Source organism: Pleurodeles waltl, chromosome 5 (assembly GCF_031143425.1).
Source record: "Pleurodeles waltl isolate 20211129_DDA chromosome 5, aPleWal1.hap1.20221129, whole genome shotgun sequence".
In the NCBI taxonomy this organism is placed as follows: domain Eukaryota; kingdom Metazoa; phylum Chordata; class Amphibia; order Caudata; family Salamandridae; genus Pleurodeles; species Pleurodeles waltl.
Window position 1 is genome coordinate 1,051,286,952 of NC_090444.1, and position 21,683 is coordinate 1,051,308,634.

At 43.8% G+C, this 21,683-nt stretch overlaps 8 non-coding genes across 8 annotated transcripts; 4 read left to right on the forward strand and 4 right to left on the reverse strand.

Moving 5' to 3' along the window:
- Positions 1-1,466: 1,466 nt before the first annotated feature.
- TRNAL-UAA (transfer RNA leucine (anticodon UAA)) lies at positions 1,467-1,549 on the forward strand. The gene has a single exon. It is a non-coding gene; the product is annotated as a tRNA-Leu (tRNA).
- Positions 1,550-1,843: 294 nt separating this feature from the next.
- On the reverse strand, positions 1,844-1,926 carry TRNAL-UAA (transfer RNA leucine (anticodon UAA)). Its single transcript has one exon. It is a non-coding gene; the product is annotated as a tRNA-Leu (tRNA).
- A 4,830-nt stretch (positions 1,927-6,756) lies between these two features.
- On the forward strand, positions 6,757-6,839 carry TRNAL-UAA (transfer RNA leucine (anticodon UAA)). Its single transcript has one exon. It is a non-coding gene; the product is annotated as a tRNA-Leu (tRNA).
- Positions 6,840-7,133: 294 nt separating this feature from the next.
- On the reverse strand, positions 7,134-7,216 carry TRNAL-UAA (transfer RNA leucine (anticodon UAA)). The gene has a single exon. It is a non-coding gene; the product is annotated as a tRNA-Leu (tRNA).
- A 4,830-nt stretch (positions 7,217-12,046) lies between these two features.
- On the forward strand, positions 12,047-12,129 carry TRNAL-UAA (transfer RNA leucine (anticodon UAA)). The gene has a single exon. It is a non-coding gene; the product is annotated as a tRNA-Leu (tRNA).
- A 294-nt stretch (positions 12,130-12,423) lies between these two features.
- On the reverse strand, positions 12,424-12,506 carry TRNAL-UAA (transfer RNA leucine (anticodon UAA)). Its single transcript has one exon. It is a non-coding gene; the product is annotated as a tRNA-Leu (tRNA).
- Positions 12,507-17,336: 4,830 nt separating this feature from the next.
- On the forward strand, positions 17,337-17,419 carry TRNAL-UAA (transfer RNA leucine (anticodon UAA)). The gene has a single exon. It is a non-coding gene; the product is annotated as a tRNA-Leu (tRNA).
- A 294-nt stretch (positions 17,420-17,713) lies between these two features.
- Positions 17,714-17,796, reverse strand: TRNAL-UAA (transfer RNA leucine (anticodon UAA)). Its single transcript has one exon. It is a non-coding gene; the product is annotated as a tRNA-Leu (tRNA).
- Between the last annotated feature and the right edge of the window lie 3,887 nt (positions 17,797-21,683).

The window sequence follows — 21,683 nt, forward strand, 5'->3', positions numbered from 1 at the left end:
CACTCCCTTGTAATCGGGTTGATCGCTCTGGATGCAACCCTCTCTTATGACCGGCATTTTAAAGGTGCCCAGACCTTTACCGGCGTCTCCGCTGTTGTCTTATTTTTCATGACGTCCTTTGGCATGGCTCGTCCTCCTGAGCTGCGAAGCCCAAAGGAGCTGTCACACCCCAAAAATGCTTCAGCCACCCCAGGGTGTGCTTTCTTAAGCTCACCCCTGACAAAGCTATGCCCATCTTCCTGTAATTGCTGGACTCTATTGAAATTGACCTCACTTGTGTCAAAATTATAAACCACCTGTTGCTCCGAGACAAACACAAAGGGGCAGATTTAAGGAAAGTGGCTCTGCCGGTGCAGCGCCACGTTCCTTGCACCCCTTAACGCCCCTGTACTGCCACCATGTGTGAGCTATATATATAATAATACGGCGCACCATGGCACAGGGTAGGGGCATTAGCGTTATATTTTTTACGCTATTGATGTACTCTGCAAGATTAGCGCCATCATTTTGGGACTAATCCTGCAGAGTACATAGGGGCCCATTATAAATAATGGTATTCCCCCTTTTAACGCCTCCTCTGAGTAGGCGTTAAAAGTGTAAAACAAATGGCGCAAGGAAATCTCTTAGATTGCCTTGCGCCATTTTTTCGGGCTCCCTAATGGGCGAACGCCCACCTTGTATAAATTATGCCTGACCCTTCCCCACCACACCGCTTCCTCTACTGCCAACTCTATGCCTCCCAGCCATTCCTGTGCAGTGCGGCAAACGAAGCGACCCACGCGGAGTCAAGAGTTCGCTCTTGGCTACAACACCAGCCCCAGAGACACCCTTCTCAAAAAGCAACCTGTCAGGTGAGGAACGAGCGTGCCCACTCTCTAACAAGGGAACGCCCCCTTTGCACACATCATGCATATATTATGCATGATGTGGCGCAAAGTGTTAACAAGTTGGCGCAAACCTAGCTTGCGCCACCTTGTAAATATTTTGCTATGGTAGTGGCCTATGATCTTCACATTTGCGGCAAAATAAATTCTGCAAATGTAGCGCTAAGGGCCGCAAGGGCCTTGTAAATCTGTCCCAAAGTGTTTTAGATTGTGTGAAGTGTAGTTTTGAGTCTTGAAAAGGGGTTAGTGTGATATTTCTTAAGATTATCGTCAATTTGCAGACATATTTAATAGGACATGTGACAAAAACGGTGTGAAAAAAGCGCACCTTTTTTCGTCCTACACGCTGATAATCTTAAACATGTTTGATAGGTATGGTTGTATTTTTTTTTTTATTAAGTACATGCACGTTTTATAGAGGAGAGGCATGACATTACCTTGTATTCCTGAAATGTGTTTTGCGTAACCTGATAAAATATATAGATATGAAAATATATATATATATAGAAAGCTCAATGTCACACAGTGAGCACTCTTGATATCTATAATAAGTGCCATGTTGTTGCCCTTTCCTGCACAGGTACCAGGATGGCCGAGTGGTTAAGGCGTTAGACTTAAGATCCAATGGACATGTGTCCACGTGGGTTCAAGCCCCACTCCTGGTAGAGAGATTTTGTAATTCCTTATGCACCAAATGGAAAGCATTAAGTCAGGTATCATAAACAAATAAGTCACCTATAATAAACGAAAAAGCATACTGTAATACAACCTGCAACAAAAGGTTACTAAGTTTCAAAGAGAAATGTACAATACAAGGCGTTTACTTTTTTGGGGGTAGAAAAATACACGTTAATCGATATGAAGATTTTATATGTAGCTCTTATTTTAATATTAATCAGGAGCAACTGAAAAGTGCGTGAAATTGAAATGAACAGTGTCACGGGAGAGAAAAAATGATATACCAGGAGTGGGGCTCGAACCCACGCAGACACATGTCCATTGGATCTTAAGTCCAACACCTTAACCACTCGGCCACCCTGGTCTACATAGTGCAGGTGTGCCTGCAATCATGATATAGTTGTTTTTCAGGAGAAGAATCATCTATACTATCAGCCCTCCCAACAGGAAAAGCAGAATTCAAAACCCCCAAAATATCCCTCAACTTTTGCATGGAAATAGGATGCCATTGATCCAACCTGGATCCATCCTCCATCGCCCAGCCAGCAACAATTCTCCTACACATTTCTCCTTCCATGGTATCATAATCCCAAAAGTACTTACCGAAAAATGTAATACCTGCCATCTTCCCTGTTATAGCCACCACCGCCAATCCTAGGTCAATATGTGTCATAATGAAGCAGACTCCATCCTCCCTCCTATACCGTGACATGTAAGGTCCCTCATACCTCCTCAATGCACCAGACTCAATAAATTCTGCCTAGGCCTTGCCATATGACCTCAAAGTAGATGGAGCAATGGACTGACGAATCAATTGTAACATCCTTAGATTCCCAGCTCCCAAAGGTCCACCGTCAAAGCCGTTTTAAGCAAATCTGCTCCCGGCACCAGTACACCGAATCTCTGCCACTGTGAACGAGATAGCCCATCAGTGATATCATTATTCACACCTGGAACATACTGACCCTTAAACAAAATATTGAATTTCAGACAATGAAGCAAAAATAAACGCAACAACTTCAAAACTTTTTCATCTCGAGCCTTCTGTGAATTGACTAAATTAACAACTGTTTGGCTATCCACGTTAAAAACCACTCGCCTGTTTGCTAAAAGGTTACCACACAACACTAAAGCAACCATCAAATGGAAAAAAACTCCAGAAACGAAATGCTATGGTGTGCCTCTCTCCAAGAATCCGGCCATGACTCAGCAGTCCAATCACCATCTCAGAAAACCAAACCATGGGCTCCCGAATCATCAGAAAAAAATTGAACTTGCCATAACCATTCATCCTCAACCGTCAACATGTTAACACCATTATTACTTTGCTGGAAAGAAACCAACATTCTGAAGTCAGCATTGATGACCTCTTTAAGCCGAATTCTGGGATGAGGTAAAACAGCACCTTTGACTGAAAAACCAAGGCACCTACAAAGAGCTCTACCAACTCTCACCACATGGCACGCAAACTTCAAAGAACCCAATAAGGCTTGCACCTGCTGTAACTCCAGCTTATCCGTGGAAACAGCCTCCTCCAACAGAGAAATCAACTTTTGAACTTATCCACCGGAAACCGTACCTCAGATTTCTCTGAGTTCAATATAGCAGGGCCTTCAGTCTTATCCGGAGCCAAAGGTACTTCCATCTCCTCCATACACTTCTGAAATTCAATTAACCCTTTTTTACATTCATTGGACCACTGCAAGCCCATCAGAAAAGAGTCACCTAGGTAGTTCGTGACATGCCCGAGCCCAGTCTTCTGTTGGAAAAACCACTGCAAAAAACAACTACAAGTTTCAAACAGGGAACAAGAAACAGAACAGCCCATTGGCAACATTATATCCACAAATATAGAATCCTCAGATTAAAGACCCAGCAATGAAAAATCCTCAGGATGTACCGGCAATAGTCAAAAGACAGATTGAATGTCTAACTTTGCCATTTGTGCCTTCCTTCCACAAGCCCTTACCAACTTAATTGCCTCTTCCACTGATGTGCAATGCACTATGGAGTCTTCATGTGCAATTAAATCATTAACTGACTCCCCTGCAGCCCACGATAGATGATGAATCAATCTAAACTCACCTTGTTGTGTTTTAGGCACAACACCCAGTGGTGAAATTGTTAAGTTATGAATCGGCCAGGTATCCCATGGACCCACCATTCTGCCAGTCTCCAATTCCGTCCTCAATTTCTTTCTCACCACTTCCGGATTCTCAACTGCAGATTTCAAATTTTTTCTCTGTCTTCTATGACCTTGATAACATAGCTTGAAACCCTCAAGAAAACTGTAGTACAGTAACTTGGCCTCCTCACGCCTCGGATAAAACTGCAACCAATAAAACAAAATATCAAATTTATTAGGAGAAGGGCCCTTTTCCCACCATCTGCTGTATCCGACCCCTTCCCCTATCACCACCTCTACCTGCATTAGCCTTCCATCCCCATTGCATCCCTCCAAAACATTGCACCAATGGATGTTTGCCCCTGCAATTGGAGCAATTGTGCATGAACTTGCACTGGAGTCGTGTGCATGACCCTCTGATGAAGGACCAACAAGATCCATTCTGTGGGAACTGAGCTCTCGTGAAACTACCCACCCTAGATTGGTTGGGATGCCCCTGACAGGGCTTGTAAGGAACCAGAAGACCACTAGCTGTGTGTAACGCTGAGGCATTCTTGGAAGTACACAACCCTTGCATCCAAAGCTCATTATAAATATCTCACCATTCTTTATCTGGAAATAATGCCATCTGGGCTAAAAGTTCTTCATTATATCTAAAACATCCAAAACCACCATAGTCTATTTGAGCCCACCTAAAAACGTCCATGTATTTTAATAGAGAAATACAACGCTCCGGATGCCTCTCACAATAAACGCTAGCAATGATTAAGAATACTGACATCCAATTCTCAAGGGTAGTGGGAACTTTCGGCCTCCTAGCTAATTCCCATTCCTACTCCTTTGACCCTTCCTTAGCCCACACTTCTCTATGTAATAATTTAAAAACATCAACAAACTCACCTTTACAAATGTTTTCCTTCATGGCTTGGGTGAGATGCGCCCCCAAAGGCAAGAACAACCCCATATATGGCAACTTTTTACTTTTTACACTACCCTCACCTGAGTTTCCTTTTTCCTTACCTGGCTCTGCCTTAGAAGCCTCCTCACCACTTGCCTCTGACTTACCATCATTGACTCCGACTTTTTTGTTCACAGCCCTCCCAAATGGACATTGTCTGCATCTTTAACTGCTTCATTATTTGCATCATCTTTCCCACTCAATCTACCCAAACTTCCTTATGCTAACGCAAAAGGGTATTACCCACTGTTACAGACCCCAAACACACTACCTTCATGCTTAACTCTTCACACCCCATAGCCACAGCAGCCTGTGTCTCACCTTTTTTTAATGAAACCACTTGCAGGTACCTGATTATTCATCTTGACTTTCCGATTACGCTGCACCATCAAAGGGGGCAAATCCTGAAACACACCAAAACTCTTTCCTCTGTTAGAACAGCTCACCTAATTTCTTTGCTGCATCTCCTTCCCCGAAGTCTCATCCCCACCCTCACAATTCTCCCCATCCTTAGTCTCCTGGTCGTCATCGTAATCCATCAATTCATCATGCAAAATGAGCCCCGAAGCCAACGAGACAGCACCTTGGCTGATAGCTGGGATCTTGAAGCCGTGATTGTACCATAAATCAAATGATTCACCAGGCCACTCCCTTGTAATCGGGTTGATCGCTCTGGATGCAACCCTCTCTTATGACCGGCATTTTAAAGGTGCCCAGACCTTTACCGGCGTCTCCGCTGTTGTCTTATTTTTCATGACGTCCTTTGGCATGGCTCGTCCTCCTGAGCTGCGAAGCCCAAAGGAGCTGTCACACCCCAAAAATGCTTCAGCCACCCCAGGGTGTGCTTTCTTAAGCTCACCCCTGACAAAGCTATGCCCATCTTCCTGTAATTGCTGGACTCTATTGAAATTGACCTCACTTGTGTCAAAATTATAAACCACCTGTTGCTCCGAGACAAACACAAAGGGGCAGATTTAAGGAAAGTGGCTCTGCCGGTGCAGCGCCACGTTCCTTGCACCCCTTAACGCCCCTGTACTGCCACCATGTGTGAGCTATATATATAATAATACGGCGCACCATGGCACAGGGTAGGGGCATTAGCGTTATATTTTTTACGCTATTGATGTACTCTGCAAGATTAGCGCCATCATTTTGGGACTAATCCTGCAGAGTACATAGGGGCCCATTATAAATAATGGTATTCCCCCTTTTAACGCCTCCTCTGAGTAGGCGTTAAAAGTGTAAAACAAATGGCGCAAGGAAATCTCTTAGATTGCCTTGCGCCATTTTTTCGGGCTCCCTAATGGGCGAACGCCCACCTTGTATAAATTATGCCTGACCCTTCCCCACCACACCGCTTCCTCTACTGCCAACTCTATGCCTCCCAGCCATTCCCGTGCAGTGCGGCAAACGAAGCGACCCACGCGGAGTCAAGAGTTCGCTCTTGGCTACAACACCAGCCCCAGAGACACCCTTCTCAAAAAGCAACCTGTCAGGTGAGGAACGAGCGTGCCCACTCTCTAACAAGGGAACGCCCCCTTTGCACACATCATGCATATATTATGCATGATGTGGCGCAAAGTGTTAACAAGTTGGCGCAAACCTAGCTTGCGCCACCTTGTAAATATTTTGCTATGGTAGTGGCCTATGATCTTCACATTTGCGGCAAAATAAATTCTGCAAATGTAGCGCTAAGGGCCGCAAGGGCCTTGTAAATCTGTCCCAAAGTGTTTTAGATTGTGTGAAGTGTAGTTTTGAGTCTTGAAAAGGGGTTAGTGTGATATTTCTTAAGATTATCGTCAATTTGCAGACATATTTAATAGGACATGTGACAAAAACGGTGTGAAAAAAGCGCACCTTTTTTCGTCCTACACGCTGATAATCTTAAACATGTTTGATAGGTATGGTTGTATTTTTTTTTTTATTAAGTACATGCACGTTTTATAGAGGAGAGGCATGACATTACCTTGTATTCCTGAAATGTGTTTTGCGTAACCTGATAAAATATATAGATATGAAAATATATATATATATAGAAAGCTCAATGTCACACAGTGAGCACTCTTGATATCTATAATAAGTGCCATGTTGTTGCCCTTTCCTGCACAGGTACCAGGATGGCCGAGTGGTTAAGGCGTTGGACTTAAGATCCAATGGACATGTGTCCACGTGGGTTCAAGCCCCACTCCTGGTAGAGAGATTTTGTAATTCATTATGCACCAAATGGAAAGCATTAAGTCAGGTATCATAAACAAATAAGTCACCTATAATAAACGAAAAAGCATACTGTAATACAACCTGCAACAAAAGGTTACTAAGTTTCAAAGAGAAATGTACAATACAAGGCGTTTACTTTTTTGGGGGTAGAAAAATACACGTTAATCGATATGAAGATTTTATATGTAGCTCTTATTTTAATATTAATCAGGAGCAACTGAAAAGTGCGTGAAATTGAAATGAACAGTGTCACGGGAGAGAAAAAATGATATACCAGGAGTGGGGCTCGAACCCACGCAGACACATGTCCATTGGATCTTAAGTCCAACACCTTAACCACTCGGCCACCCTGGTCTACATAGTGCAGGTGTGCCTGCAATCATGATATAGTTGTTTTTCAGGAGAAGAATCATCTATACTATCAGCCCTCCCAACAGGAAAAGCAGAATTCAAAACCCCCAAAATATCCCTCAGCTTTTGCATGGAAATAGGATGCCATTGATCCAACCTGGATCCATCCTCCATCGCCCAGCCAGCAACAATTCTCCTACACATTTCTCCTTCCATGGTATCATAATCCCAAAAGTACTTACCGAAAAATGTAATACCTGCCATCTTCCCTGTTATAGCCACCACCGCCAATCCTAGGTCAATATGTGTCATAATGAAGCAGACTCCATCCTCCCTCCTATACCGTGACATGTAAGGTCCCTCATACCTCCTCAATGCACCAGACTCAATAAATTCTGCCTAGGCCTTGCCATATGACCTCAAAGTAGATGGAGCAATGGACTGACAAATCAATTGTAACATCCTTAGATTCCCAGCTCCCAAAGGTCCACCGTCAAAGCCGTTTTAAGCAAATCTGCTCCCGGCACCAGTACACCGAATCTCTGCCACTGTGAACGAGATAGCCCATCAGTGATATCATTATTCACACCTGGAACATACTGACCCTTAAACAAAATATTGAATTTCAGACAATGAAGCAAAAATAAACGCAACAACTTCAAAACTTTTTCATCTCGAGCCTTCTGTGAATTGACTAAATTAACAACTGTTTGGCTATCCACATTAAAAACCACTCGCCTGTTTGCTAAAAGGTTACCACACAACACTAAAGCAACCATCAAATGGAAAAAAACTCCAGAAACGAAATGCTATGGTGTGCCTCTCTCCAAGAATCCGGCCATGACTCAGCAGTCCAATCACCATCTCAGAAAACCAAACCATGGGCTCCCGAATCATCAGAAAAAATTTGAACTTGCCATAACCATTCATCCTCAACCGTCAACATGTTAACACCATTATAACTTTGCTGGAAAGAAACCAACATTCTGAAGTCAGCATTGATGACCTCTTTAAGCCGAATTCTGGGATGAGGTAAAACAGCACCTTTGACTGAAAAACCAAGGCACCTACAAAGAGCTCTACCAACTCTCACCACATGGCACGCAAACTTCAAAGAACCCAATAAGGCTTGCACCTGCTGTAACTCCAGCTTATCCGTGGAAACAGCCTCCTCCAACAGAGAAATCAACTTTTGAACTTATCCACCGGAAACCGTACCTCAGATTTCTCTGAGTTCAATATAGCAGGGCCTTCAGTCTTATCCGGAGCCAAAGGTACTTCCATCTCCTCCATACACTTCTGAAATTCAATTAACCCTTTTTTACATTCATTGGACCACTGCAAGCCCATCAGAAAAGAGTCACCTAGGTAGTTCGTGACATGCCCGAGCCCAGTCTTCTGTTGGAAAAACCACTGCAAAAAACAACTACAAGTTTCAAACAGGGAACAAGAAACAGAACAGCCCATTGGCAACATTATATCCACAAATATAGAATCCTCAGATTAAAGACCCAGCAATGAAAAATCCTCAGGATGTACCGGCAATAGTCAAAAGACAGATTGAATGTCTAACTTTGCCATTTGTGCCTTCCTTCCACAAGCCCTTACCAACTTAATTGCCTCTTCCACTGATGTGCAATGCACTATGGAGTCTTCATGTGCAATTAAATCATTAACTGACTCCCCTGCAGCCCACGATAGATGATGAATCAATCTAAACTCACCTTGTTGTGTTTTAGGCACAACACCTAGTGGTGAAATTGTTAAGTTATGAATCGGCCAGGTATCCCATGGACCCACCATTCTGCCAGCCTCCAATTCCGTCCTCAATTTCTTTCTCACCACTTCCGGATTCTCAACTGCAGATTTCAAATTTTTTCTCTGTCTTCTATGACCTTGATAACATAGCTTGAAACCCTCAAGAAAACTGTAGTACAGTAACTTGGCCTCCTCACGCCTCGGATAAAACTGCAACCAATAAAATAAAATATCAAATTTATTAGGAGAAGGGCCCTTTTCCCACCATCTGCTGTATCCGACCCCTTCCCCTATCACCACCTCTACCTGCATTAGCCTTCCATCCCCATTGCATCCCTCCAAAACATTGCACCAATGGATGTTTGCCCCTGCAATTGGAGCAATTGTGCATGAACTTGCACTGGAGTCGTGTGCATGACCCTCTGTTGAAGGACCAACAAGATCCATTCTGTGGGAACTGAGCTCTCGTGAAACTACCCACCCTAGATTGGTTGGGATGCCCCTGACAGGGCTTGTAAGGAACCAGAAGACCACTAGCTGTGTGTAACGCTGAGGCATTCTTGGAAGTACACAACCCTTGCATCCAAAGCTCATTATAAATATCTCACCATTCTTTATCTGGAAATAATGCCATCTGGGCTAAAAGTTCTTCATTATATCTAAAACATCCAAAACCACCATAGTCTATTTGAGCCCACCTAAAAACGTCCATGTATTTTAATAGAGAAATACAACGCTCCGGATGCCTCTCACAATAAACGCTAGCAATGATTAAGAATACTGACATCCAATTCTCAAGGGTAGTGGGAACTTTCGGCCTCCTAGCTAATTCCCATTCCTCCTCCTTTGACCCTTCCTTAGCCCACACTTCTCTATGTAATAATTTAAAAACATCAACAAACTCACCTTTACAAATGTTTTCCTTCATGGCTTGGGTGAGATGCGCCCCCAAAGGCAAGAACAACCCCATATATGGCAACTTTTTACTTTTTACACTACCCTCACCTGAGTTTCCTTTTTCCTTACCTGGCTCTGCCTTAGAAGCCTCCTCACCACTTGCCTCTAACTTACCATCATTGACTCCGACTTTTTTGTTCACAGCCCTCCCAAATGGACATTGTCTGCATCTTTAACTGCTTCATTATTTGCATCATCTTTCCCACTCAATCTACCCAAACTTCCTTATGCTAACGCAAAAGGGTATTACCCACTGTTACAGACACCAAATACACTACCTTCATGCTTAACTCTTCACACCCCATAGCCACAGCAGCCTGTGTCTCACCTTTTTTGAATGAAACCACTTGCAGGTACCTGATTATTCGTCTTGACTTTCCGATTACGCTGCACCATCAAAGGGGGCAAATCCTGAAACACACCAAAACTCTTTCCTCTGTTAGAACAGCTCACCTAATTTCTTTGCTGCATCTCCTTCCCCGAAGTCTCATCCCCACCCTCACAATTCTCCCCATCCTTAGTCTCCTGGTCGTCATCGTAATCCATCAATTCATCATGCAAAATGAGCCCCGAAGCCAACGAGACAGCACCTTGGCTGATAGCTGGGATCTTGAAGCCGTGATTGTACCATAAATCAAATGATTCACCAGGCCACTCCCTTGTAATCGGGTTGATCGCTCTGGATGCAACCCTCTCTTATGACCGGCATTTTAAAGGTGCCCAGACCTTTACCGGCGTCTCCGCTGTTGTCTTATTTTTCATGACGTCCTTTGGCATGGCTCGTCCTCCTGAGCTGCGAAGCCCAAAGGAGCTGTCACACCCCAAAAATGCTTCAGCCACCCCAGGGTGTGCTTTCTTAAGCTCACCCCTGACAAAGCTATGCCCATCTTCCTGTAATTGCTGGACTCTATTGAAATTGACCTCACTTGTGTCAAAATTATAAACCACCTGTTGCTCCGAGACAAACACAAAGGGGCAGATTTAAGGAAAGTGGCTCTGCCGGTGCAGCGCCACGTTCCTTGCACCCCTTAACGCCCCTGTACTGCCACCATGTGTGAGCTATATATATAATAATACGGCGCACCATGGCACAGGGTAGGGGCATTAGCGTTATATTTTTTACGCTATTGATGTACTCTGCAAGATTAGCGCCATCATTTTGGGACTAATCCTGCAGAGTACATAGGGGCCCATTATAAATAATGGTATTCCCCCTTTTAACGCCTCCTCTGAGTAGGCGTTAAAAGTGTAAAACAAATGGCGCAAGGAAATCTCTTAGATTGCCTTGCGCCATTTTTTCGGGCTCCCTAATGGGCGAACGCCCACCTTGTATAAATTATGCCTGACCCTTCCCCACCACACCGCTTCCTCTACTGCCAACTCTATGCCTCCCAGCCATTCCCGTGCAGTGCGGCAAACGAAGCGACCCACGCGGAGTCAAGAGTTCGCTCTTGGCTACAACACCAGCCCCAGAGACACCCTTCTCAAAAAGCAACCTGTCAGGTGAGGAACGAGCGTGCCCACTCTCTAACAAGGGAACGCCCCCTTTGCACACATCATGCATATATTATGCATGATGTGGCGCAAAGTGTTAACAAGTTGGCGCAAACCTAGCTTGCGCCACCTTGTAAATATTTTGCTATGGTAGTGGCCTATGATCTTCACATTTGCGGCAAAATAAATTCTGCAAATGTAGCGCTAAGGGCCGCAAGGGCCTTGTAAATCTGTCCCAAAGTGTTTTAGATTGTGTGAAGTGTAGTTTTGAGTCTTGAAAAGGGGTTAGTGTGATATTTCTTAAGATTATCGTCAATTTGCAGACATATTTAATAGGACATGTGACAAAAACGGTGTGAAAAAAGCGCACCTTTTTTCGTCCTACACGCTGATAATCTTAAACATGTTTGATAGGTATGGTTGTATTTTTTTTTTTATTAAGTACATGCACGTTTTATAGAGGAGAGGCATGACATTACCTTGTATTCCTGAAATGTGTTTTGCGTAACCTGATAAAATATATAGATATGAAAATATATATATATATAGAAAGCTCAATGTCACACAGTGAGCACTCTTGATATCTATAATAAGTGCCATGTTGTTGCCCTTTCCTGCACAGGTACCAGGATGGCCGAGTGGTTAAGGCGTTAGACTTAAGATCCAATGGACATGTGTCCACGTGGGTTCAAGCCCCACTCCTGGTAGAGAGATTTTGTAATTCCTTATGCACCAAATGGAAAGCATTAAGTCAGGTATCATAAACAAATAAGTCACCTATAATAAACGAAAAAGCATACTGTAATACAACCTGCAACAAAAGGTTACTAAGTTTCAAAGAGAAATGTACAATACAAGGCGTTTACTTTTTTGGGGGTAGAAAAATACACGTTAATCGATATGAAGATTTTATATGTAGCTCTTATTTTAATATTAATCAGGAGCAACTGAAAAGTGCGTGAAATTGAAATGAACAGTGTCACGGGAGAGAAAAAATGATATACCAGGAGTGGGGCTCGAACCCACGCAGACACATGTCCATTGGATCTTAAGTCCAACACCTTAACCACTCGGCCACCCTGGTCTACATAGTGCAGGTGTGCCTGCAATCATGATATAGTTGTTTTTCAGGAGAAGAATCATCTATACTATCAGCCCTCCCAACAGGAAAAGCAGAATTCAAAACCCCCAAAATATCCCTCAGCTTTTGCATGGAAATAGGATGCCATTGATCCAACCTGGATCCATCCTCCATCGCCCAGCCAGCAACAATTCTCCTACACATTTCTCCTTCCATGGTATCATAATCCCAAAAGTACTTACCGAAAAATGTAATACCTGCCATCTTCCCTGTTATAGCCACCACCGCCAATCCTAGGTCAATATGTGTCATAATGAAGCAGACTCCATCCTCCCTCCTATACCGTGACATGTAAGGTCCCTCATACCTCCTCAATGCACCAGACTCAATAAATTCTGCCTAGGCCTTGCCATATGACCTCAAAGTAGATGGAGCAATGGACTGACGAATCAATTGTAACATCCTTAGATTCCCAGCTCCCAAAGGTCCACCGTCAAAGCCGTTTTAAGCAAATCTGCTCCCGGCACCAGTACACCGAATCTCTGCCACTGTGAACGAGATAGCCCATCAGTGATATCATTATTCACACCTGGAACATACTGACCCTTAAACAAAATATTGAATTTCAGACAATGAAGCAAAAATAAACGCAACAACTTCAAAACTTTTTCATCTCGAGCCTTCTGTGAATTGACTAAATTAACAACTGTTTGGCTATCCACGTTAAAAACCACTCGCCTGTTTGCTAAAAGGTTACCACACAACACTAAAGCAACCATCAAATGGAAAAAAACTCCAGAAACGAAATGCTATGGTGTGCCTCTCTCCAAGAATCCGGCCATGACTCAGCAGTCCAATCACCATCTCAGAAAACCAAACCATGGGCTCCCGAATCATCAGAAAAAAATTGAACTTGCCATAACCATTCATCCTCAACCGTCAACATGTTAACACCATTATTACTTTGCTGGAAAGAAACCAACATTCTGAAGTCAGCATTGATGACCTCTTTAAGCCGAATTCTGGGATGAGGTAAAACAGCACCTTTGACTGAAAAACCAAGGCACCTACAAAGAGCTCTACCAACTCTCACCACATGGCACGCAAACTTCAAAGAACCCAATAAGGCTTGCACCTGCTGTAACTCCAGCTTATCCGTGGAAACAGCCTCCTCCAACAGAGAAATCAACTTTTGAACTTATCCACCGGAAACCGTACCTCAGATTTCTCTGAGTTCAATATAGCAGGGCCTTCAGTCTTATCCGGAGCCAAAGGTACTTCCATCTCCTCCATACACTTCTGAAATTCAATTAACCCTTTTTTACATTCATTGGACCACTGCAAGCCCATCAGAAAAGAGTCACCTAGGTAGTTCGTGACATGCCCGAGCCCAGTCTTCTGTTGGAAAAACCACTGCAAAAAACAACTACAAGTTTCAAACAGGGAACAAGAAACAGAACAGCCCATTGGCAACATTATATCCACAAATATAGAATCCTCAGATTAAAGACCCAGCAATGAAAAATCCTCAGGATGTACCGGCAATAGTCAAAAGACAGATTGAATGTCTAACTTTGCCATTTGTGCCTTCCTTCCACAAGCCCTTACCAACTTAATTGCCTCTTCCACTGATGTGCAATGCACTATGGAGTCTTCATGTGCAATTAAATCATTAACTGACTCCCCTGCAGCCCACGATAGATGATGAATCAATCTAAACTCACCTTGTTGTGTTTTAGGCACAACACCCAGTGGTGAAATTGTTAAGTTATGAATCGGCCAGGTATCCCATGGACCCACCATTCTGCCAGTCTCCAATTCCGTCCTCAATTTCTTTCTCACCACTTCCGGATTCTCAACTGCAGATTTCAAATTTTTTCTCTGTCTTCTATGACCTTGATAACATAGCTTGAAACCCTCAAGAAAACTGTAGTACAGTAACTTGGCCTCCTCACGCCTCGGATAAAACTGCAACCAATAAAACAAAATATCAAATTTATTAGGAGAAGGGCCCTTTTCCCACCATCTGCTGTATCCGACCCCTTCCCCTATCACCACCTCTACCTGCATTAGCCTTCCATCCCCATTGCATCCCTCCAAAACATTGCACCAATGGATGTTTGCCCCTGCAATTGGAGCAATTGTGCATGAACTTGCACTGGAGTCGTGTGCATGACCCTCTGTTGAAGGACCAACAAGATCCATTCTGTGGGAACTGAGCTCTCGTGAAACTACCCACCCTAGATTGGTTGGGATGCCCCTGACAGGGCTTGTAAGGAACCAGAAGACCACTAGCTGTGTGTAACGCTGAGGCATTCTTGGAAGTACACAACCCTTGCATCCAAAGCTCATTATAAATATCTCACCATTCTTTATCTGGAAATAATGCCATCTGGGCTAAAAGTTCTTCATTATATCTAAAACATCCAAAACCACCATAGTCTATTTGAGCCCACCTAAAAACGTCCATGTATTTTAATAGAGAAATACAACGCTCCGGATGCCTCTCACAATAAACGCTAGCAATGATTAAGAATACTGACATCCAATTCTCAAGGGTAGTGGGAACTTTCGGCCTCCTAGCTAATTCCCATTCCTACTCCTTTGACCCTTCCTTAGCCCACACTTCTCTATGTAATAATTTAAAAACATCAACAAACTCACCTTTACAAATGTTTTCCTTCATGGCTTGGGTGAGATGCGCCCCCAAAGGCAAGAACAACCCCATATATGGCAACTTTTTACTTTTTACACTACCCTCACCTGAGTTTCCTTTTTCCTTACCTGGCTCTGCCTTAGAAGCCTCCTCACCACTTGCCTCTGACTTACCATCATTGACTCCGACTTTTTTGTTCACAGCCCTCCCAAATGGACATTGTCTGCATCTTTAACTGCTTCATTATTTGCATCATCTTTCCCACTCAATCTACCCAAACTTCCTTATGCTAACGCAAAAGGGTATTACCCACTGTTACAGACCCCAAACACACTACCTTCATGCTTAACTCTTCACACCCCATAGCCACAGCAGCCTGTGTCTCACCTTTTTTTAATGAAACCACTTGCAGGTACCTGATTATTCATCTTGACTTTCCGATTACGCTGCACCATCAAAGGGGGCAAATCCTGAAACACACCAAAACTCTTTCCTCTGTTAGAACAGCTCACCTAATTTCTTTGCTGCATCTCCTTCCCCGAAGTCTCATCCCCACCCTCACAATTCTCCCCATCCTTAGTCTCCTGGTCGTCATCGTAATCCATCAATTCATCATGCAAAATGAGCCCCGAAGCCAACGAGACAGCACCTTGGCTGATAGCTGGGATCTTGAAGCCGTGATTGTACCATAAATCAAATGATTCACCAGGCCACTCCCTTGTAATCGGGTTGATCGCTCTGGATGCAACCCTCTCTTATGACCGGCATTTTAAAGGTGCCCAGACCTTTACCGGCGTCTCCGCTGTTGTCTTATTTTTCATGACGTCCTTTGGCATGGCTCGTCCTCCTGAGCTGCGAAGCCCAAAGGAGCTGTCACACCCCAAAAATGCTTCACCCACCCCAGGGTGTGCTTTCTTAAGCTCACCCCTGACAAAGCTATGCCCATCTTCCTGTAATTGCTGGACTCTATTGAAATTGACCTCACTTGTGTCAAAATTATAAACCACCTGTTGCTCCGAGACAAACACAAAGGGGCAGATTTAAGGAAAGTGGCTCTGCCGGTGCAGCGCCACGTTCCTTGCACCCCTTAACGCCCCTGTACCGCCACCATGTGTGAGCTATATATATAATAATACGGCGCACCATGGCACAGGGTAGGGGCATTAGCGTTATATTTTTTACGCTATTGATGTACTCTGCAAGATTAGCGCCATCATTTTGGGACTAATCCTGCAGAGTACATAGGGGCCCATTATAAATAATGGTATTCCCCCTTTTAACGCCTCCTCTGAGTAGGCGTTAAAAGTGTAAAACAAATGGCGCAAGGAAATCTCTTAGATTGCCTTGCGCCATTTTTTCGGGCTCCCTAATGGGCGAACGCCCACCTTGTATAAATTATGCCTGACCCTTCCCCACCACACCGCTTCCTCTACTGCCAACTCTATGCCTCCCAGCCATTCCCGTGCAGTGCGGCAAACGAAGCGACCCACGCGGAGTCAAGAGTTCGCTCTTGGCTACAACACCAGCCCCAGAGACACCCTTCTCAAAAAGCAACCTGTCAGGTGAGGAACGAGTGTGCCCACTCTCTAACAAGGGAACGCCCCCTTTGCACACATCATGCATATATTATGCATGATGTGGCGCAAAGTGTTAACAAGTTGGCGCAAACCTAGCTTGCGCCACCTTGTAAATATTTTGCTATGGTAGTGGCCTATGATCTTCACATTTGCGGCAAAATAAATTCTGCAAATGTAGCGCTAAGGGCCGCAAGGGCCTTGTAAATCTGTCCCAAAGTGTTTTAGATTGTGTGAAGTGTAGTTTTGAGTCTTGAAAAGGGGTTAGTGTGATATTTCTTAAGATTATCGTCAATTTGCAGACATATTTAATAGGACATGTGACAAAAACGGTGTGAAAAAAGCGCACCTTTTTTCGTCCTACACGCTGATAATCTTAAACATGTTTGATAGGTATGGTTGTATCTTTTTTTTTATTAAGTACATGCACGTTTTATAGAGGAGAGGCATGACATTACCTTGTATTCCTGAAATGTGTTTTGCGTAACCTGATAAAATATATAGATATGAAAAAAAATATATATATAGAAAGCTCAATGTCACACAGTGAGCACTCTTGATATCTATAATAAGTGCCATGTTGTTGCCCTTTCCTGCACAGGTACCAGGATGGCCGAGTGGTTAAGGCGTTGGACTTAAGATCCAATGGACATGTGTCCACGTGGGTTCAAGCCCCACTCCTGGTAGAGAGATTTTGTAATTCATTATGCACCAAATGGAAAGCATTAAGTCAGGTATCATAAACAAATAAGTCACCTATAATAAACGAAAAAGCATACTGTAATACAACCTGCAACAAAAGGTTACTAAGTTTCAAAGAGAAATGTACAATACAAGGCGTTTACTTTTTTGGGGGTAGAAAAATACACGTTAATCGATATGAAGATTTTATATGTAGCTCTTATTTTAATATTAATCAGGAGCAACTGAAAAGTGCGTGAAATTGAAATGAACAGTGTCACGGGAGAGAAAAAATGATATACCAGGAGTGGGGCTCGAACCCACGCAGACACATGTCCATTGGATCTTAAGTCCAACACCTTAACCACTCGGCCACCCTGGTCTACATAGTGCAGGTGTGCCTGCAATCATGATATAGTTGTTTTTCAGGAGAAGAATCATCTATACTATCAGCCCTCCCAACAGGAAAAGCAGAATTCAAAACCCCCAAAATATCCCTCAGCTTTTGCATGGAAATAGGATGCCATTGATCCAACCTGGATCCATCCTCCATCGCCCAGCCAGCAACAATTCTCCTACACATTTCTCCTTCCATGGTATCATAATCCCAAAAGTACTTACCGAAAAATGTAATACCTGCCATCTTCCCTGTTATAGCCACCACCGCCAATCCTAGGTCAATATGTGTCATAATGAAGCAGACTCCATCCTCCCTCCTATACCGTGACATGTAAGGTCCCTCATACCTCCTCAATGCACCAGACTCAATAAATTCTGCCTAGGCCTTGCCATATGACCTCAAAGTAGATGGAGCAATGGACTGACGAATCAATTGTAACATCCTTAGATTCCCAGCTCCCAAAGGTCCACCTTCAAAGCCGTTTTAAGCAAATCTGCTCCCGGCACCAGTACACCGAATCTCTGCCACTGTGAACGAGATAGCCCATCAGTGATATCATTATTCACACCTGGAACATACTGACCCTTAAACAAAATATTGAATTTCAGACAATGAAGCAAAAATAAACGCAACAACTTCAAAACTTTTTCATCTCGAGCCTTCTGTGAATTGACTAAATTAACAACTGTTTGGCTATCCACATTAAAAACCACTCGCCTGTTTGCTAAAAGGTTACCACACAACACTAAAGCAACCATCAAATGGAAAAAAACTCCAGAAACGAAATGCTATGGTGTGCCTCTCTCCAAGAATCCGGCCATGACTCAGCAGTCCAATCACCATCTCAGAAAACCAAACCATGGGCTCCCGAATCATCAGAAAAAATTTGAACTTGCCATAACCATTCATCCTCAACCGTCAACATGTTAACACCATTATAACTTTGCTGGAAAGAAACCAACATTCTGAAGTCAGCATTGATGACCTCTTTAAGCCGAATTCTGGGATGAGGTAAAACAGCACCTTTGACTGAAAAACCAAGGCACCTACAAAGAGCTCTACCAACTCTCACCACATGGCACGCAAACTTCAAAGAACCCAATAAGGCTTGCACCTGCTGTAACTCCAGCTTATCCGTGGAAACAGCCTCCTCCAACAGAGAAATCAACTTTTGAACTTATCCACCGGAAACCGTACCTCAGATTTCTCTGAGTTCAAAATAGCAGGGCCTTCAGTCTTATCCGGAGCCAAAGGTACTTCCATCTCCTCCATACACTTCTGAAATTCAATTAACCCTTTTTTACATTCATTGGACCACTGCAAGCCCATCAGAAAAGAGTCACCTAGGTAGTTCGTGACATGCCCGAGCCCAGTCTTCTGTTGGAAAAACCACTGCAAAAAACAACTACAAGTTTCAAACAGGGAACAAGAAACAGAACAGCCCATTGGCAACATTATATCCACAAATATAGAATCCTCAGATTAAAGACCCAGCAATGAAAAATCCTCAGGATGTACCGGCAATAGTCAAAAGACAGATTGAATGTCTAACTTTGCCATTTGTGCCTTCCTTCCACAAGCCCTTACCAACTTAATTGCCTCTTCCACTGATGTGCAATGCACTATGGAGTCTTCATGTGCAATTAAATCATTAACTGACTCCCCTGCAGCCCACGATAGATGATGAATCAATCTAAACTCACCTTGTTGTGTTTTAGGCACAACACCCAGTGGTGAAATTGTTAAGTTATGAATCGGCCAGGTATCCCATGGACCCACCATTCTGCCAGCCTCCAATTCCGTCCTCAATTTCTTTCTCACCACTTCCGGATTCTCAACTGCAGATTTCAAATTTTTTCTCTGTCTTCTATGACCTTGATAACATAGCTTGAAACCCTCAAGAAAACTGTAGTACAGTAACTTGGCCTCCTCACGCCTCGGATAAAACTGCAACCAATAAAATAAAATATCAAATTTATTAGGAGAAGGGCCCTTTTCCCACCATCTGCTGTATCCGACCCCTTCCCCTATCACCACCTCTACCTGCATTAGCCTTCCATCCCCATTGCATCCCTCCAAAACATTGCACCAATGGATGTTTGCCCCTGCAATTGGAGCAATTGTGCATGAACTTGCACTGGAGTCGTGTGCATGACCCTCTGTTGAAGGACCAACAAGATCCATTCTGTGGGAACTGAGCTCTCGTGAAACTACCCACCCTAGATTGGTTGGGATGCCCCTGACAGGGCTTGTAAGGAACCAGAAGACCACTAGCTGTGTGTAACGCTGAGGCATTCTTGGAAGTACACAACCCTTGCATCCAAAGCTCATTATAAATATCTCACCATTCTTTATCTGGAAATAATGCCATCTGGGCTAAAAGTTCTTCATTATATCTAAAACATCCAAAACCACCATAGTCTATTTGAGCCCACCTAAAAACGTCCATGTATTTTAATAGAGAAATACAACGCTCCGGATGCCTCTCACAATAAACGCTAGCAATGATTAAGAATACTGACATCCAATTCTCAAGGGTAGTGGGAACTTTCGGCCTCCTAGCTAATTCCCATTCCTCCTCCTTTGACCCTTCCTTAGCCCACACTTCTCTATGTAATAATTTAAAAACATCAACAAACTCACCTTTACAAATGTTTTCCTTCATGGCTTGGGTGAGATGCGCCCCCAAAGGCAAGAACAACCCCATATATGGCAACTTTTTACTTTTTACACTACCCTCACCTGAGTTTCCTTTTTCCTTACCTGGCTCTGCCTTAGAAGCCTCCTCACCACTTGCCTCTAACTTACCATCATTGACTCCGACTTTTTTGTTCACAGCCCTCCCAAATGGACATTGTCTGCATCTTTAACTGCTTCATTATTTGCATCATCTTTCCCACTCAATCTACCCAAACTTCCTTATGCTAACGCAAAAGGGTATTACCCACTGTTACAGACACCAAACACACTACCTTCATGCTTAACTCTTCACACCCCATAGCCACAGCAGCCTGTGTCTCACCTTTTTTGAATGAAACCACTTGCAGGTACCTGATTATTCGTCTTGACTTTCCGATTACGCTGCACCATCAAAGGGGGCAAATCCTGAAACACACCAAAACTCTTTCCTCTGTTAGAACAGCTCACCTAATTTCTTTGCTGCATCTCCTTCCCCGAAGTCTCATCCCCACCCTCACAATTCTCCCCATCCTTAGTCTCCTGGTCGTCATCGTAATCCATCAATTCATCATGCAAAATGAGCCCCGAAGCCAACGAGACAGCACCTTGGCTGATAGCTGGGATCTTGAAGCCGTGATTGTACCATAAATCAAATGATTCACCAGGCCACTCCCTTGTAATCGGGTTGATCGCTCTGGATGCAACCCTCTCTTATGACCGGCATTTTAAAGGTGCCCAGACCTTTACCGGCGTCTCCGCTGTTGTCTTATTTTTCATGACGTCCTTTGGCATGGCTCGTCCTCCTGAGCTGCGAAGCCCAAAGGAGCTGTCACACCCCAAAAATGCTTCAGCCACCCCAGGGTGTGCTTTCTTAAGCTCACCCCTGACAAAGCTATGCCCATCTTCCTGTAATTGCTGGACTCTATTGAAATTGACCTCACTTGTGTCAAAATTATAAACCACCTGTTGCTCCGAGACAAACACAAAGGGGCAGATTTAAGGAAAGTGGCTCTGCCGGTGCAGCGCCACGTTCCTTGCACCCCTTAACGCCCCTGTACTGCCACCATGTGTGAGCTATATATATAATAATACGGCGCACCATGGCACAGGGTAGGGGCATTAGCGTTATATTTTTTACGCTATTGATGTACTCTGCAAGATTAGCGCCATCATTTTGGGACTAATCCTGC